Source organism: Equus caballus, chromosome 23, assembly GCF_041296265.1.
Source record: "Equus caballus isolate H_3958 breed thoroughbred chromosome 23, TB-T2T, whole genome shotgun sequence".
Taxonomy (NCBI): Eukaryota; Metazoa; Chordata; class Mammalia; order Perissodactyla; family Equidae; genus Equus; species Equus caballus.
This window is the reverse complement of record NC_091706.1, coordinates 47,733,134-47,752,335: the sequence shown is the minus strand read 5'-3', so window position 1 is coordinate 47,752,335 and position 19,202 is coordinate 47,733,134. Positions and strand designations below refer to the sequence as shown.

At 41.9% G+C, this 19,202-nt stretch overlaps 2 protein-coding genes across 10 annotated transcripts in view; one reads left to right on the top strand and one right to left on the bottom strand.

Annotated features, from left to right (window-relative positions):
- The window catches only part of NFIB (nuclear factor I B), a 417,384-nt gene that overhangs the window by 28,540 nt on the left and 369,642 nt on the right, over window positions 1-19,202 (top strand). The gene's annotated exons all lie outside the window — the stretch shown is intronic.
- Window positions 4,378-19,202, bottom strand: part of LOC111770177 (uncharacterized) — a 166,435-nt gene continuing 151,610 nt past the window's right edge. The window contains exon 5 of the transcript XR_011431471.1: window positions 4,378-4,902. The gene's annotated coding sequence lies outside the window, so the exon portion shown is untranslated. The remainder of the gene's footprint in view (window positions 4,903-19,202) is intronic.

Below are 19,202 nucleotides of genomic sequence, written 5' to 3'. Positions count from 1 at the left end.
AGGGGGAACAGATCCAGACAGCGGGAGCCGAGAAGGTTCCCTGAGGAGCTGGTTCTTGAGGTGAACTCTATGTGGTGAGTAATAATGATGGCCGACGTTAATTGAGCCAGCCATGTTCTAATTGCTTTTTATATATAAGTTCATGCAAGCCTGCAACAAAAACTGTGAGGTCAACAGAGGTTCTTGCCTCTCGCTAGATTGTTCTTCTCTCCTATTCACCCACTTAAGGCCTTGGAGAAGTCAGTGGGGTGGAACATGGGCCATGAAACCAGACTTCCTGCGTTTGAATCCTCACTGCCCCACTGACTTGCGGTGTGACCTTAGGCAAGTTACTTAACCTCTCTGTGCCTCTGTTTGCCCATCTGTTATACTGGGATCATGATAGTACCTACAAGTGCTAGAGGAATTTAAAGCAGACCAGTGTGACTGGTGGATGAGTGGTGTGAAATACGGCTGGAGAGGAAGGCCGGGTGTGGATCCTGAATTTAGCAATAATTGAGGGCCTACTAAGTGCCTGGCTCTGTGCTGGGAGCTTTACACGTTATCTCAGTTGTCACTTCTCTCCAAGGAAATGCTCATTAACCAAATTATTGAGTGAGTAAAAAGCAATCATGCTCTTTTAAGGCTGATGGGGTACACTGTCTTCCGGCTAGCATTCTTCTTCAAAAAGGGACTGTGCCACCTGAATAGCTCTCTGATTGTTAATTAGCCTCTTTTCTCAGCCTATTTCAATGGCGGAGCTTCCTAGGTTGGAGCAGAAATAACATGCAGTTAGTTGGAAGACGTGAGGTTTGCACCCAAAAGATTGGGGCTCTGGTCCCATACCTACCATATTTCAAGCTGTGTGAGTGAGACAAGTCAATTCCCTTCCATGAGCCTCATTTTCCACATCTGAAAAATACATTCGTCAGAGCTGACTCTCTAACTTGCTATAAGGATTAGGTGAGATAATGTACATGAAAACCGTTTTTACAATCCATAAAGCACCATACAGTGTTACTGACCAATTGGTTACCCACTGAGAGCTGACTGCTTCCTGCCTCCCTTTTCCAGTTGTTGTACTGGGTCCATGCTGAACGCCTCATTTAAGTCAGGGAATCAGGAGAGGAGGGGGCATGGCTGTCTTTGAAAACCTCCCCAGCTCCACTTTCAGAAGTTCTTTTTCTCCTTGGGCTGAGTGCTCTTCCTTCCCCTTCCATAATCCTGGTCCTCATCCCAAGGCTTTCTACCAGCCATCAGAATTTCCGTTCACACACTTCTCGTTAAATAAGGCTTTACTCCTTCTAGGAGTATTTGCCAAGTAGATGGCTCTCTAGAAGAAAATAAATCTCTACTGGCATAAATGGTGGTTCTGAAATCCTCATTATTAACAGGCCGGATCTCCCTCTGTGTCTGTTACACACACACACACTCTCTCTCTCTCTCTCTCTCTCTCTCTCTCACAATTGCCAATGACTGCTATAGGTGGCTTCCAACTTTAAAACCCTGAGGGTAGGAATTCCCTCTCAATCATTGAATTCCCAGTACTCAGCACAGAGCCTGACATATAATAAGTGCCTAATAAACATTTGCTGAGGAAGTGAATGAATGAATGAGTGAGTAAAATGACCAGTATGACCTTGAGTGTTTCCAGTGCTGTCCATGGTTGCAGACAATTCTTAGACTAGCTACTGTAGCTAGAATTTTCCAGCATTTCCATCCAAGAACCTCATCACACCAAAATTCTCCAGCAAGAACCCCATCAGAATTCCTCTGATTGGGAACTACCGAACACCCTCATTTCCTCTGCCATCCTTGGTCTGCATCCTGGGATGGCCTGAGCTATTTCTCATTATTTGAAGCTGTCCCTGGGTGTATCCTTAAGCTGTTTTGTTCATCTTGTTCTCAAGGGAGCTTATCCGCTTGTCTTTGACCTGGAATTTAGTGTTCTGCTTGTCCTTGTCCCCCTTGCTCACCCAAGCTGCCCAGTGGGAAGTTGGAGTCACTCAGTGCAGGCAGGTTGGTTCCATTCCAGAGCCTTTCGTTACTAAGCTTTCCTGATCAGGCTCATATTGGCTTAAACCGAACGTGAAATCCACAGCAGACTCTTTGTTTCTTAGTCATGATTCAACCCTCGGAGAATTCAGACATATGGAAAGAGTTCCACAGCTTCTCCTGACCTTCTAGGGAGGCATCAGGATAGAAAGAGCACGAACTTTGGAGACAAAAAGATCTGGATTTAATCCTGGCCCTGCCACTTTGGGGGCAAGGAAATTTTCTTCTCTGAGTCTTGGTTTGTTCACTCATAAAATAAATAAAATTGCTGTCTTATTTGTCTAGGACCCTTTTTTAGTTACAAGTGACATAAACAAACTGGATTCAGGGAAAAAAGTATGAGAAATCCATAGCAGTCTGTTCAGTTTCAGGCAAGGTTAGGACCAGGAGCTCAAATAACCGTTCAAAGTTCTGGTACTTTCTCTGTCTCTCAGTTCTACTTTCTCTGTATTTTATTTCATCCTGAAGGATGCCTGTCAACAGGTGGCAGGAGAAAGGTCCCTTATTGAGCCAATCAAAAGACAGAGATGCTCTTCTAGAAGGCATAGTTCACAGAAGAAATCTGCTCAGTGCAGCCTGGACCCAAGAACCACCTGTGTCTTTAAAGGCTTATGGCTTGGTTGCTGACAGCTCATCAGGGTTAAAGGCACATGTGAGGGATGGTTACTCCATGGAAAGGATGCTGGAAGATGAGTACAAGTTTGTTACAGAATTTCCTCAATAGGGTTCTTATGAGGCCCATGGAAAGTACCTCACGTGTTACGAGACGGCATTTGCAAAGTCTCTGAAACAATGTCAGACACATAGTGGAGTTTGATAGGCTTTAGTTCTTTTCCTCTCTTTCCCCATCTCCTTTTTAAGATGAGGGAATCTCAATTATAGACCCCAAAATCTATGCAGTGAGTGAGTGCTTCTCTACAACACAACACCTTGAAACTGAGAAACTGCCATTTAGGCAGAGCCGCCAGGACTGCCTTGGCCAAAATGACTTGAACGTTAACATGGTGCTTGGAAGGACTTTTATTTATGCATGTGTGCCCTTTGGCACCTGTTCCATGTTCAGCTCATAGGAGGTTCCCCAAAATTCAACTGGGGGACATTGATAGAATATAGTGTGAGATAAACTCAAACAAAGTAACATTTAGTAAGCCTGCTTCCTACTAACAAGATAAAAAACAGAAACCTAGATACCTGGAATATAACTTAAGCCTTTAGTTCCCCAAGTATTTTTCTATAAAATTTGGCATTCCATTCAAGTAGTGTGGCTTGGGCAAGGTCAACCCATATGCAGATTCTCATGACTTGCGGGCACCTTGTGACTTACAGAATTATTATACAGTAACCCTGAGTGTGTGGAGCATTGTGTAGCTTGGTCTTGAAAGACTACAATGAACTAAGTTCTGTTGACTGGGGAGCACCTCAATTTGCAGAAAAGAAAATACATAGGGCTTATTATAGGTGTATTATGAGCTAAGTGGGAAGTGTAGACCATTTTATGTTGATAGAAAGCAAAGTTAAATGCAATGGCTGATCTTTTATCTCCCAAGGTGTCTGATAAACTCTCTGCCAGCGATTATTGGCTGAGATAAGAGGACAATCCTTGGGGAGGCATCTGGCTGTGGGAGGGGAAGTCTTAAGTGTTTCTAATTAAATACTTTCTTTGCCAGGGAGCAGTAAATGCCATAGGGATTGTGTTGATACTTCACTTATTAGGAAATATGGAAAAGGTTTGGATGGGCTATGAGATGCAAGGTGCCAAGGATTCCCAATGTTACTAAAAGAAACTGAGATGGTGAAAAGAAAAGAGATGGGGAGCTAACAGATACTGAAGGTGAAGAAGTTCATATGTGTTCACTTCTGCTGAAGTCAACAAAAGTCACCCAAATTCAGTAATAGCAACAGTAAAGAGTGCTCCTTAAGAGCTTGTTTCTCACCAAGCCCTGAGCTAAACACTTTAGATGCATTGTCTTTCTAAAGTCTCACAACAGCCCTACCAGATAGCTTTTATTATTCCCATTATACAGATGAAGAGAGTGAGGCTTAGAAAGTTTAAATAACTTGTCCAATATTCCACAATTAGAAAGTGGAGGATGTAGAACATAGACTCTAGTTGGTCCTCGAGCCTTAACCACACCATAATAATTTGTGGATTAGAGCAGAAGAGATTTAAGATACTCAATCTGTGAAAAAATTAAATACAGGGAAATATACCCATAATGGAATTTTCCAAGCTCTTAGTTTATCTTTAAACATAGTTCTGTCTAATGACAGGCTTTTCTTCTACACTAGCTTCTGTTGCCTCCCCATCTGTGTTTTTAATAAAGATAATTAGGGTCACCTTAGTTCAATCAGACCTTTTTATTCATAATTATACTGCACCTGGAAACCTGAGAGAATGTACAGCTTCATCTCAGCTCCCAGCCGATGCTTGGAATGGTTTGCTTTACCCTCAAAAGACAAGCAGTCTTTAGTGAAGAATTTAGGAAATTAGGCATTGGACCAGTCCAAATAGTCCAGCAATTAAAATTGGTCTCTAGTTCTCTGTCTCACAGACACACAGAGTTCATTTCTCTTCTCGATCTATTGCTGCTGTGATGTTGGCAGAAACACTGATATCGCTGCTGGTCCTGGAATCCCTGTAGATACGTTTGGGATGTATGAGATGAGTTTGACTTTCCCTTCACCTCAACCTCAGCAGGCCGCCTCTGGGAGCTCCCAGAACCACAAGCATGGCATCGTTTGCCCTGTGATTTGTTTCCCATGAGCTGTGGATACAGTCGACTTGCAATAACAACCTTCCTTGGACCACAGCTTTCTCTCCAGTGTTTTATTGCATGGGAAGGTGGAAGACGGATGTCAACAGGACTGCTGTGAAGAGAAAGAAAACCAGTAGCAGATCATTTTGCAGGTATCACAAACAGCACTAAAAGGTACTACATCAACGCAATCTGAAGATTTTTCACGTTTTTCTCACTGGAGATTTAAGAAGAAGGTGTTTGGAATCAGACAAATGGCTTTTCAAAAATTTAAAAGCCACAGGCAGGTTTAAAAAGAGAAAATAAAGCACAGCAGTACTGTTGTTGCAATGACTTTAAAGAGGGTTCCGTGAGTTAGTGAGTGCAGGGGCTGGGAAAGGCCCACAGAGGGTCACTCGTTGGGCAGGGTAGCAACAGGGCAACTGGGAATGGCCAGTCTGAAGGACCTCAGAGGTACACTCAGGAGAAGCCACGAAATAGCCTCTTCTTCTACAATAAGGGTTTATAGCCAGAGGAAAGGACCCAGGTAGTCTTTGGGTCCATATAGCTTTTGCTAAGGTAAAATCATTGAGTAGGAAGGAATGGATGTGTTGAGTGTCTCTTTCAGAAATAAAAGCAGAAGCAGAAAACTTGATAACCGTAACAGGAGTCAGAACCATGGAACTAGGCTTTAGGAATGGCTGCTTTGCCAGTTTTATAGCATTCCATTTTAGTAACATTCTTAATGTGAAAAGAGCCTGGTCCCCTAGCCTGCCAAATAGGAAAGAGCTCTGAGGAAGCCAGTCCAGGCTCAGAAGGACCTCTGCACACAGCAGCAATTAAAAGACCCTTTCATGCCTCCATAATGCCAGCGGAAAATTAAAATGTAGTGTTTGTCTTTGACATGTCGTATGATAAAAGAGCCAAAAATGAAAACAAGAAATTGACAGTTAACCCAAGAACGTTCAACGTTTCCTCATATGAACTTTGATAATGTTGAGTCAAATATGAGAGTGCTATTTATTATCTTAAATACAAACTCCTTCCACAAGGGAAGGGATTGTTGTTATTCTTATTGTTTTGTTTTTTGGATGAATTTAAACATGGAGAAATATCTTTGCCTAATGAGTGGAGGACTGCAAAGGTGAATTGCACTCCAACATCCCACCAGGAACTCTTAAAATAAAAGGCAAACCAGAAAATCTCCTCCCCTAAGAAATTCTCTCATTAGCCGAACCCTTCAACAATTTTAAAGAAGAGGTGTATTTCCACAAGTACGCTCAGTGATGGCGGCTTGAATTGATGCGAAATCTGATCTAACTTAAAAGAACTGATCTACTTCAAAGGAAAAGCCAGTCCCCTCTGATTCTGCCACTTTAATTAATGAAAAATAAATAATAATCCTTTTGCCTCAAAAGACCTTCCCCATATTGTGAAACAACTTTTACCTACAGGGGAAGAGTAATGAGGGAACAGGAAGGAAAACAGCCCCACATGGAGATTAAAGAAAGTCTTTCATATTTTTAAATTTGTGCCACACACGCTAAAGCACATCCTGGTCCTCCGAAGGGTCCTTTGAGCCTTATTTTCATTCAAGGTTCAATATTCATTCAAGAAACACTTACAGATACCTACTTTGAGTTGAGTAGGAGCACAAAGTGTTCTCAGTGTTGCACACTGAGATGAAGATAGAGGAGTTATGACATCTCCCCCCCCCCCAGGGTGGTTATTTCATAATCTAATACAGCCTTGAAATAAATGATTTAAGCATTAAGGTTATGCTATTGTGGGAGAATTTAACAATGGAGTACATTCAAGGATTTTCCCCTTTTAAAATAGCTAATGATAGAGTTACATAGAAAAAGGCTTTTTCCTTTCTAAAAATCTGTGAAATCCTGTCTATCAAGCAAAAAAATGTTTCTGCCGCAATTATCAATGTATATTCCCGGTAATCCAAAAACTAGAAAACAAAATCTATAACCCTACCACTCAGATAATGTGGTGTGACAATTTATATTGAAATAATGACAATATCTCCTGAAATATGGAAGAAAAATACAAACCTTGAGAATAGGAGCCAGGCCAAATTTCTAAGAGACTTAACAAATGAGGTCCCTCCACCCCATCCTTGTGGACGCATCTGTGTTGTAATGAAGGAGAGAGAGCTCTGCTTTTGTAAGAAGAACCAAATTCGTTCAACCCTGGGCTCTGCCCCTTGAACAGTAAGAACAATCCCTCCATGGCTGCAACGGGCTGAAACCTCGCTGAAATGTTTACGTCGCCCTGTGAGGCATATGCATCATCCCTTGTCAAACATTAGGAATATGAGGTTCAAAGAGATTAACTAGTTTATCCAGCTTAAGTACCAGGGTCACGATTTAAACTCAGAACTAACCAGGTTCAAAGCATTTCCAGAGAGGACATACCTCCTTTCATGTCGCAGCCTTCAGTCCCATTACCCATAAAATGGACCGAGCAAGGCCTCTCTCTCAACATTGTTGACAGGAATAATTTTACTGTGGTCATGAACTTGAAGGTGTTCTAGTGATTAAGATTCGGTGCACTCGCCTCCACGGCCAGGGTTTGTTTTCTGGTCAGGGAACCACACTACCCATCTGTTGGTTGTCATAGTGTGGCAGCTGCATGTTGCTGTGATGCTGAAAGCTAAGCCACCGGGATTTCAAATACCAGCAGGGTCCCCCATGGTGGACAGGTTTCAGTGGAGCTTCCAGACTAAGACAGACTAAGAAGAAGGACCTGGCCACCCATTTCCAAAAAAAATGGGCTGTGAAAACTCTATGAATAGCAGTGGAGCATTGTCTGATATAGCACTGGAAGGTGAGAGGATGGCACAAAAAGACCAGGCAGGGTTCCGTTGTGCTGTACACGGGGTCACTAGGAGTCAGAATCAACTGGACTGGGCCATCAACAATGAATTTGGAAAAGCCTTGTAAACTGTGAAGTGCCATAGCAATGCATGAGACTCTGAGACACTATTCAGTGGGATGAACAATTCCTAGAACATGGATTCAGAAACAAAATCATCATTAATTTATCTCTTCATCATCATTATTTTGATGTTTTGTGTATCCTTCATGGAAAAAAAAATGGATGTAAATTTCGTAGGGCAAGTAGAAGCCACATCTCACTATCATCTTTGGATTAAAAAAAAAATTGGGTCTTCAGATTAATTATTAAACTTCTGGCCAGTGTCAGGAGAACAGAAAAAAACTCAAGGAGCAATTTCCAAAGGTAAGGAGAAACTTCTAGATTATCCCACCAGGATTTTGTGCCTTTCACATACAGAAAGTTGTCAGTGCCTTGAGAATGCCACAAGGCAATGGACTGGCTGTAGACTCGTGAGAGGCCTCCGCCTGCCACTGTGACTTCTTCATGTCATGGACTTTCTCCCATCTTGGCTTCTAGCATCCCTCCTCTTGCCCACATTGTCTGCCCCAGAATGGTTGTTGTTGTCCTGGCACATCGTGCTCTTCCACACTGCCTGGCACTTTACACTCTGATCCCTCTTCCTGGCTGGATATATCCTTTGATTCCTGGATTAAGAACCTCTCCCTCCAGCTCTGCCCCCGTCATCTGAGCCTCCCTCCAGACCCCCATTCGGCGGCACAGGGAGATGGGTTGGGATGGTTAGCAGCAGTTGCCTGGCTCAGGGGTACATTTTTCTTTTAAAAGTATTTGATTTCTTCGAGTCATGGAAGGATACGTATTCATTAAAAATACTTTTGCAGTTATAGAAAATCAAATGGAAGAAATAATCTTCCCATAATTCCTCCACTCAAATATTGCTAACCTTTGGGTCGTGGTCATGCTGGTCATCTTTCTTGGGATAGTCTCCCCCCACCGTCTTGCAGATGTAAGACGGATGAATGGAAAGATATTCAATTTGAAGGGTTTGCACTCTTTTCCACCCCTTGCTCCCTTCTACCACAGTCTGCTGAGGGAATTCCATCTCGTTGTGCTAGGCCTCTCCCTTTGCCCCTCCACTCACCCTTTCGCCCTAACATCTAAGGAGGTTCAGAGTTTTCTTCCTCATTTCTTAACCTTGTTTTTCTCAGAGGGATCAAGAGAGATGAAGTTACATTTTAGTAGGTGGTTGAAATTCAGCTCTGGAAAGAGAAGTTTCAAGGAGAGGCGCTAAGTCATAGAGCTATTGAGACTGAAAAGAATGGAGAAAGGGAATTTTTAACAGTATCCTTTCAGGTTATAATTTGGATCCCTTCACATCACCCCACTTAGACTGCTATGCTGCAATGTGAAAGAATCCCAAATCTCAGTGACTTATAGCAGCATTAATTTTCATTCGTGTTACATGTCAGTTGCGGGCCACCTCTGACTCAGCTCTATATACGCTTCAATGCTGGATCCAGTATGAAGGACCGGTCCTATATGCTCCAGTCACGAAATGCAGAAGGAAAATAAAGATGGTAGAACCACTTGTTGGCTCTTAAAGCTTCTGCTCGTAAGTGGTATGTATCACTTCTCACATTTCTGTGCCGAAGTAATTGACATAGCCCAGCCTGACATCAATGAGTGTGAGGTATGGTACTCCCACAGAGAGGGAAAGCCTTATGTTTGCAAATAGTAGTATAATCTACCATACTATAGCAAGTTGAATCCTTTAAGAAACAGATTCTTCAATGGAGATTTGCCTGCAGGAATTTTATTGGGGGTGAACTTGGAAGCGCACCTGTGAGGGAGTATGGGAAACAGGATTAGGAAGAGGGAAAAGTTGAACTATGATGCAGTCTCCACAAAGACCTCAGGTGATCCCCAGGGGATCTCTGGAACTGGAGCGTCCCTTCAGAATTGTCCCAAACTGAGACAAGGCAGTTAGATGTTTGTATGGCAGCATGGACCAGCCATTGGAAGAATATCTCAAGGAATTGGGGCATAACCTTGGGCGGGGCAGTCCCTATAGCCAAGGGTAACATTCCTGGATGCTGGAAGAATGAGTCTTTCCGGCCAGGAGGGGGCAATCTAGGTGACACACACAGCATCTGTACATACATTCCTGAACATTCTTTATGAAACACGTTTAAAGACCACAATTGCTTTTAATTATTTTTGGCTTCTCAACAGTGTTCCACTGACACAACCCCAGTCAGAGGCAACCATGGGGCATCCATCAGTTTATACAAATGTGATCACTGGTCATATATAAATACGTATCCTGATTTTCTTTGTGGTGTTTAAAAACTCTTCATAAAATCATTTATTCTGTGGTGGAAAGAGACAGAAGATAAGTGAATCAAAAAGCTGAATATATTTCTTAATCCAGTCTAAGAGTACTTGCTTGGCGGAAGGTTTGCAGGAACTAATGGTTAGCTTGGAAAGCCATGGTGCTGGCTGCTGAGTTAGCCGTGGGAGGTGTGTGGGGTGGAGAAGGAAGGAAGGAAGGAAGGAAGAATTCTGGTTTCCTTTTTAATCACATGTCTGATGGGTTCCAGCAAGGGACTTAAGTTCTTTGATTTCCTCTTTTGCAGTTGGAATCACCCAGTTGTCATCCCTCTGAGGGTTTGCTAAGGACCTCGGGGAGGCGGAGAGGGCGGGGGAGGTGCTGGGCATCAAGCACTGAGGCTGCTGACGTCAGCAGTGTCCTAACCACTCGTCTTCTGCAATCTGAGTGCAAGACCACTTTATTCCCCAAAAGTCTTACATTTTAACAGGCGATTTCTTTCCATGAGCTCTGAAAAGTGCATCTCTCTGCCAGACACTTACTTTCTCTAAATATTCTAATTGAAAAAGGGTAACCATAATGCAAACTGATCATTTTGAGTTTTCTGCCCTTTTAGCAATTTTGGCTGAAACTCTGCAAGGCAAAGGTTACCTTAATTTATTTTTTAAAATTGCTGCTCTGAATAAAGGGAAGAAAGGCAGTGAAAAGGCAGCATTTGTATGTGATCAAAGCTCATCTGAATCCAAGGCAAATTTTCAATGTAATAATTACCCGAAATTGAAGACCTCTTTCAGCCTCATAAAACTGGTTTGTCTTATTCAGACAAAACCCTCCCTAGTATCTTAGCCTGTGAAACATCACTGGTTAGGAAGGGAAGAAAAGAAAGACAGAAAAAGGCGTTTGGATAAGCTGACATGAAAATAAAGCTGCACTTTGGTTTTAGTTCATCGATAAAGCAACCCAGCTTTGCAGACTTACCTGCCATGCATCCCCTGCATAAATCAATTTCAAAAATTCTCATTTTTTAAATTATAAAAATAGTAGATGGTCAATGTAGGAAACATATAAAATAGAGAAAAAGATAAAGATGTAAACAAAAATTGCATATTATCTCACCACCCAGATAAACCTGCCATGCAGAGCAAATCACTGTTAATATTTTTTGGTCTACCCTGCACATACGTAAGTTTGCGTGTGTGTCTGTGTGTGTGTACTTATATGCATACATACTACATACCTTCTTCAGTTCTGAACGCAGAAGTTCTCATCCGGAGAAGGCCTGACACCTGGTCAGATTCCCTCTCATCAGGGTCAGCAAGGTAGTGGGAGCAGGAGCGATGACATCTCTTTTCACAAGGTCATTCAAACTGCTGTCCACATGTTGGTCAGCTACTTCCTTTCTATTTTTGCTTAATCCCTGGGCACTTCTCCCTCCTTACTTTGAGCTCTTGACCCAGGCCACCACTCTCCCCTTTTGGAACAGCCTCTTGCCTAAACCTCCATGAAAATGAAGCCTCCTGGGTTTTCTCCTGCCTCTGGGCCACTGACGGGTGATGGCATTGACTGCCCCCCGCCCCCATGTGTTAGCCATTGCTGCTCCTGAGAGTTCGGTCCCAAGATGTCCCCGCTCCTCATTCCCCAAACATGTTTTACTGCTTTTGATGTTCCTAAGGAGCTTTGCCTCCTTAACCTCCAAGTCTCCCTTTCCATTAATTCTTCCCTATTTCTTGAATGCATTCCCTCTTTCTTCACACTCATACACGCACTCTACCTGGATTACTCTTACTGATCTTTAAGATTTCAGTTTAGATGTTGCTGCCTTTGGAAGATCTTGGCTGACACCCCACGTCATGTGCTTCTTATGCGTACCCATAATACTCAGCCCCTTTCTTCCTCTGGACTTAGGGAACTATTTCCTAATTACCTATCTGTCTGTATGTCTGATTAAACTGTGAGGCTGAAGATCATGTTTATTAGTCATCACTACATCCCAGCTCCTGGCAGTGTCTGGAACTTAGTAGACTCACAATAGCTATTGAATAAAGAGATGCCAACACAACTATTAACACCATTCTTTGGGTGATTTTGTATGGTAGACTCACAATAGCTATTGAATAAAGAGATGCCAACACAACTATTAACACCATTCTTTGGGTGATTTTGTATGGCTTAATCAGTGAAGACAGGTACAGCTCATCTCTGCTGAATCATATGTGTCTTAGTTTCTTAGGGTTGCTGTAACAAACCACAGAAGAGGTGGTTAAACAGCAGATACTTATTTCTCACAGTTCTGGAGGCTGGAAGTCTGAGATCAGGGTACCAACACAGTTGGTTCTTGGTGAGGGCCCTCCTCCTGCTTATGTCCTCACAGGGCCTAACTTGATGCCTGAACAGAGAAAGAGATCTCCTGTCTCTTCCTCTTTTTATAAGGGTACTAATCCCATCATGAGGACCTCACCCTCATGACCTCATCTAACCCTAATTACCTCCAAAAGGCCCCACCTTCAAGTATCATCACACTGGGGATTAGGGCTTCAACACACGAATTTGGTGGGGGACACAAACATTCAGTCCATAGCAACGTGCTCCACACATGCCTTAAAAATTTGAATCTCCTCTCGGGACAAAACAAGGTAAATTGGCCCTTACCTGCAACCTGAGAGTTTACATCAAATATAAGCACTAAACAGTGAGGGGCTTTTAACCCAAGAACCGGCCATGGAATGAACTTGTAACATCCCTTCCATAAAGGTCTTTGAACATTGGACAAGTCTTTTGGAGGCCTCCACACAGAAACCGGCTCCCAGAGAGCATTGACTTCATCTGTCTTGTTTGCTATTAATTCCTGTACTTCGAATGGAGTCTGGCATATTGCAGATGGTCAACGATTATCTGCTAAATTAATGAATGAAGTATAGTGCTTTATTGCCCTGAGGCGGGAGGTGGGGGGTAATGGGTAGTAAAATTAGATGGACTTTCAAGATGTAGGTAGATTTAACTTACAGTTATTTGAATCCACACAGACCTATGTTTGCATTGTTGTATTTGTTTATTCATTTCCTTGATGAATTTATAAATTCTTAACTTTGTTTCATGCAAAAGGTGTGGAGGTTGCTTTTGGAAACACACATTTTGCAGCACAATAATAAAGAAATAGGCAAGAAAATTGGAGTAAAGTTAGCACACAAGGTTGTGTGCTATGAGGACCTGTGTCATTTGGTCTGAACTTGCTAGAAGCCAAAACAAAGAGTTGAACCAAGTCAGTTATAAGAGTTGCAGTATCCATAAGATAGTAATAAACCAGTTGCCAAGGAGTTAGAAGGTAAACTCCATTACTCAGGGCAGGGATTTTTGTCTCTTGTTTACTATTTTATTTTTAGCACCCAGAACAGTGCCCAAGAAAACTGTGAGCAAGATACAAGTTTTGAATGAATTAATAAATAAAGTATTTTCCTAATCTTAGGTACAAAAGGATCTTCAAAAGAGAGGAAACCATGTAATAAAGTGTGTAGCATCCCAAGGCATCATATGACAAATATTTATTTCCCTAGAATGATTTCCTTTTCACACTTCAATGTAAACTGATGGCCTGAAATGTTATTCAACAGAATGTATTCGATAATGTCAGTTCTATAAATTTTATCAGTTGTAGCTTTTTGGTGATCTGTCTTGAGCTAATGATAAAATGTAGACTATTTTCAGGCAATGTTCCATGAAGGGTATTTCTCATGTTCGATAAGAAACAGGCAGCAGAGTCTGAAATAATATTCTTCAGGAAGAAACCGAAGTGCACAGACCCATTGTTGCTGATGTAGGGCGGCCATACGCTTTGCCACTCAGCTGCCTATGATGAAAGGCGGTGCTACACTTCAATATTCCTGTTGCTGACATTGATTGGGTAACTTCCCTGTACCAGGTGCTGGGTTAAGTGTTTCCTTTAATCTCCGCAATAACCTTATGAGGTAAGTACTACCACCAAACCCCCATTTTACAGGTGACAAGCCAGGACTTAAAGAAGTTAATGATAAAAATTAGAGAACTAGTAGTGGTGTCATGGGCAATATTTGACCCAGGATGCCTGACCTCCTACCACTATTGATGCCTATGTGAAAATTAAGGAAACTTCTCGAGATGTGCCAGAATCAATACCCCTTTTTGTTCTCCCCCACAACATAAACACACTTGACCGGTACTCTCTATCAGCAGAGAGATGACTTTCCTCAGAACCTTGTTCATGACCTTAATGTATTCCATATCATCTGTAGCAATGAAATAAGTGACATAATAACAATAGAATATAGTAATTCATAATAATCTCCCAAACATATTTTGTTGTTGAATGTTTAAATACCTTTACAGTCACAAACAAAAAGAAACTGAAGAGAATTGTAGAAACGTGCAATTCTGTTTATTTTCAACCAGTCTAAGCAGGAGTTTCTGATTCAGTCCACAGCCTGGTTCCAAAAGGGCCATTTTCCTGTGTCTTTTCCTTGAGTAAATAATGCACAAGATGATCATTGTCTGAGTGCAGTATCATAATGGGTTTTCTTTTTATTTGAATTTTCATTTATTGATTTTGTTTCTCTTCCACATGAATAATGCATCCCCTCAGAAGGCATCCAAATCCACATTATTTGGCACACTAAATAAAAAGTCTTTTCTTTTGAGCTGTAACAAATACAAATTACGTAGTCAATGTGTTTTTAAATTGTTTAAATATGTATTTACATGCTAAACTGAGGCATTATTGGAGTTGTTTGTACAGCAAGTAGAGTTTTAAATGGTCCAAATGTCTGTTCATCATAATAAAATAACTTTAAATGAGGCTGTTGTGATTCACTTGAGGGAAATAGCATATTTAAATATTGATAAAGAGCGTTCCCTGTAATAACTGGGAGGGGGCCGTAGCAGTTTAGGTAAACAGTGAAGCCCTTCAAGGCTTTGCACAGATTGACACACTTGAGTAATGCCTTGTATCACTCTTCCCAAGTGTCCTTTGCTTTGTGTTCTTCTATATAATTAAAGAAGAACCTAAATAACATCCAAACTGTCCACTCCCAATTCATCTTCCCAAGAACAGTGCATTACTTGTGGGTGGGTTCCTGCAAATGTGAATTAGTGAAGGAAGCTGGCAGCACCCCACAGGGAGGACAGGAGGGGGAGAGGGTTGAGCATTATATTCCCTCCGCCCCAGTGCCATCTGAATGGGGTTGGGGCAGAGATAGGATGATTTCATAGCTAACTATGCCCTTGGCCATGGCACTGCATTTGGCAGGGATTTGTTTGAAAGGGAAGAAACAGAGGAGCTATTTCTGAGACAGGCAAAGAAATTTAGCAGAAGTGAGATACATAAACTAGGAAGAATTTATTCAGCTCGGTGACCAAAAAAAGTCGTTTGTGGGAGAAAGGAGTGGTCTCCTAGAACATGGCACTTCAGGAAGGTCTAGTGGTTATTTTCTTTTAGGCTTGTCCCAACATTCCAACTCTTAGTTAGAAGATGACGATGAGGTCATTGGGGGTAGAAAACTGTAAGGTGGTTTGGGAGTAATTTAGCCAGACTGGTACCTGAGGGAAAACCAAAGGTGAAAATGGTGCCCATGCAGGGAATGGTGTGAGGACAAAGACTGTGCAAGAACCAACGAGGCAGAGGAACTAACCCTGCACAGCACCAGGTGTTGAGGACCAAAGAGCATGATTCCTACCTTGGGTGAGTCTCATTGGCAGACACAGAACCCCCATAGTTCTCAGCTTCCTACTTGCCCAATTCTAACATTCTATGTGTTGCCATGTTTAACTTTTCAGGTAAAGAGAGACCTAGTGAATGCTAATGTCTATCTATAGTCGTGGCCATGGAGGGGGAACCACTTAATTTACAGATGGCCGGCAAAACCTTGGGACCTTAGGAGATTAGTTGATAGAGGAAAATTTCTGAAGGAATGAAAGAAATCCAAAGTCAACAAGAGGAATAAAGAGAAAGCTTAATCTTATTTTCTTAATTACCATTCCCTTCTTCATCCACAGTGTGTGTCACCCTTGTCTGGTTTGGGTTTTTCCTGAAGGAGACTCTGAGACAAAGATCCTGATGCAAGTAGACTGCAGGGAGGCAATCCCAGGAAACAGTGGGAGGGGAATGGGGAAGTGAGTCAGAGAAGAGAAGGATGCCAATAAAGGTTACCTTATCATACCAGTTGTCTAGAGCTTGAGAACCCCAGAGACCGGGTAGAGCATGTCTCTGAATTACTTAGTGATATACTTAGTGAGCTACTTAGTGATATACATCAACTCAGTCTTTGGCTATTTGCCCATCAGGTTAGTTATCCACCAACTCAGTCATTGGATGAGATCAGCTTCTGGATGAGAGCAGTTATTGGGTTAGCTCTCTGGTGCTCCCTACTTGCCTTGCATTCAGGTCTGTCATGATCCTCAGTCTGACAAAATCAGGGATTTTGCTTACTGTCATGGGGTTTACAGTGAGAATCCAAGGGGTCAAGGGTAAGGCACTAACAGTGACTGCTACTATCCTTTATTTTTCAAAAATTAACTTAAAAACCTGGATCTGAGGTTTCTCAACTCTTCTTTTTATAAAATGATCTCCAGTGGGAGTGGTGAGAAAGGCAGAAAGACTTTGGACTGGAGGAAGAAGGTATGGTTAAAGGCACCAGGACATCTACCAGACAGATGTATTTCCATCTCAGCAGGAGGCAGCCATGTTTCTCTAAGTGTTGATTAAAGTGTTCCCCCATGGTGGTTCCCTTGTTTGTCTCAGTCATGTTGTTCTCATTTACCTCCTTTTGCTTTGGGAATTTGCCAGCATGGAACTTGTTTCAACGTCTACACTGATTAGATATAAGCTTATGTTAAGCTGGAAGCCAGTAAATGTTTGGCTGGGGAACTTGTGGGGCTCATTAACCCAAAACAGGGATTTGGACTAAAAATGCAAATAGACCCAGGAAGGTTGCAATGAATGTATAAATGCTAGACACATAGTGGACTGTCCTTCTCAGGTTAGGAACACTTCACTTAACTTTTGAGGGTTGACATAAGGAGAACTCTCAACTTCCTCCACATAGAGTCTCTTGAGGGAAGACTGACTACATAGGTCTGATGTCGTCAATGATTCCTGTGCTTGCTCTGAGCTTCTGACTGGGTCTAGAAGCAGCATGGGACAGTTGAAAGGGCTCAGGTTTAGGAATCAAGAAGTTACATTCAAATCCTGGCCAAGGTAATCGATTGCCTTGTGACTTTGGGCAAGGTATTGAAACTCTCTCTCATTTTCCTAAAAAATCTGGGTAATAATTTCTACATCTCACGTTATGGGGAAGATGAAATTGAGGCACCATATCTAAAAAACTGAAGAAGGCCTGCCATATAAAACGTACTCCAAAGAAGTACATTTGCTGTCTTTCCAGTTTAGAAAGGTGTCTCTCTTTTTCTTTCTTTTTTTTAATCAGTCGTTTCCAGTATATTCACAGGACTGTGCAACCACCACCACTCTCTAGTCCAGATTTCTTTTCTTTCGACTTGTTGACAATTGGGTTGGTTTGTCTGTTTTGCCATGGTGTTTACAAAGAGCTGTAGAAGAACCTCTTTTACTAACAAAGCCTTACATTTAAAATCCAGTTTGTGCTACAAGCTGCGTTCATATGTCTGATCTCATGTGATCTTCGCCCGGAAGATACACGAGGTGTGACAGAGGCTGTTTCACAGGTGAAGAAAGTGAACCACTGAGAGGTGACCTAAGGACAAAACGTCAGTGAGGGGCTGCGTCTGAGCCAGATATCAGATCTCTTGTTTCCATTTCCAGAATAGTATTCAGTGGTAACATTTTACCCTAGAAGCTTTGCCAATGCGTGCAACACACTGCCTCAGGGAGGAAGCAGGTTGTGGCTCCCGTGGTTAAGTGTCAGCAGTTTGGACAGGTTGTCAGAAAGAATGGTCAAAGGCCCAGCATATTCATCCCTAAAGATGGGAGAGGGGCCCTCGTGCTACTCCCACAACTCTGCCTCAATAGAGTCTTCCTTTCTGAAATCTGCAAGTATGAGTTTCAGTACCGTGAAGCTGATTCCCATAAAAAGGAGAAGAGGAGGGCGAGTCCACCACTACTTGCTGAAGCCTTATCCACCATGGCGGGCCTCCTGTAATCACGGCGTAGGGTGCCTGTCTGCACGTTTCCTCCAAGATTCAACGTCAATATGTCTAAGATTAGCAACCTACTCAAACTCTGACCACAACTAGATTCTCTTTTCATTCATTAGGTCAAGGATTTTGATCCCTATTCTGTTTTATTTCCTACCTTTTTTTCCTGTGATATAGGTTTGCAGTGGGCTTAAGGTGGCAATGTTTAGAAATCACTTCTTGGTCTAATCCTAACCATTTAGCATCTGCAAGGATGATGTAATATGCCAGCGACTATTTAAAATTGTTATAAGAGGCTTTAAAAATATCCCCTGTGAACGTGCACCCTGTTGACGGGAATGGATACACGTGCTATTTTGTGAACAGTTTAAGAGAGTCTATCAAAATTTTAAACATGCTTATCTCTTAACCTGTAATTCTACTTCTAGGACTTTTCCTACAGTAATCCACTCATACAAATGTGAAAATATCATGTACAAGAATGTTTATTGCATCATTATAATAGTAAAAAATCAGGGGGGAAAGCTAAAATATATATTGATAGAAAGAATTCCTAAATATAACATACTATGGAATACTACCCATAAGGTTGATTTAAGTGACATGAAATGTTATTTATGATTTTTTAATCTCTCATGCTGATGAAAGATAAAAAAAAAAAAGCAAATTGCCGAACAATGATCCCCTCTTGTAAAACATACAATACCAAAATGATCTAAATATAAGTGTGACATTTTCTTTCCTTTTTATTGTCACAAGGTCTCTTTAGGGTAGACCCGGTTAAATGATTCTACTCAGTACTTTAATGGGTTTGAAGATGCAGATTTTGCAGAAAGAAGTGAGGAAGTCTAACTTGTTCCACATATTTGAAGGAGGGAGGGGAGAAAAAGAAGAGAGAATTGGTGGGAGGCTGGCAGCATCTAATGGAAAAGCAATGGAGACACTTCCGTGGTTCAAGATGGATGAAAGTACTTTTAAGAACAGAAATAATGAGTGAACAGAGTTAATGAGTGATTTTAAATTATTTGCCATGTACCTCCTGGTGGGAACTCTGTTCCATAAACCTCAAATCATGAGTAAAGTCACTATTTCTTCGTGTG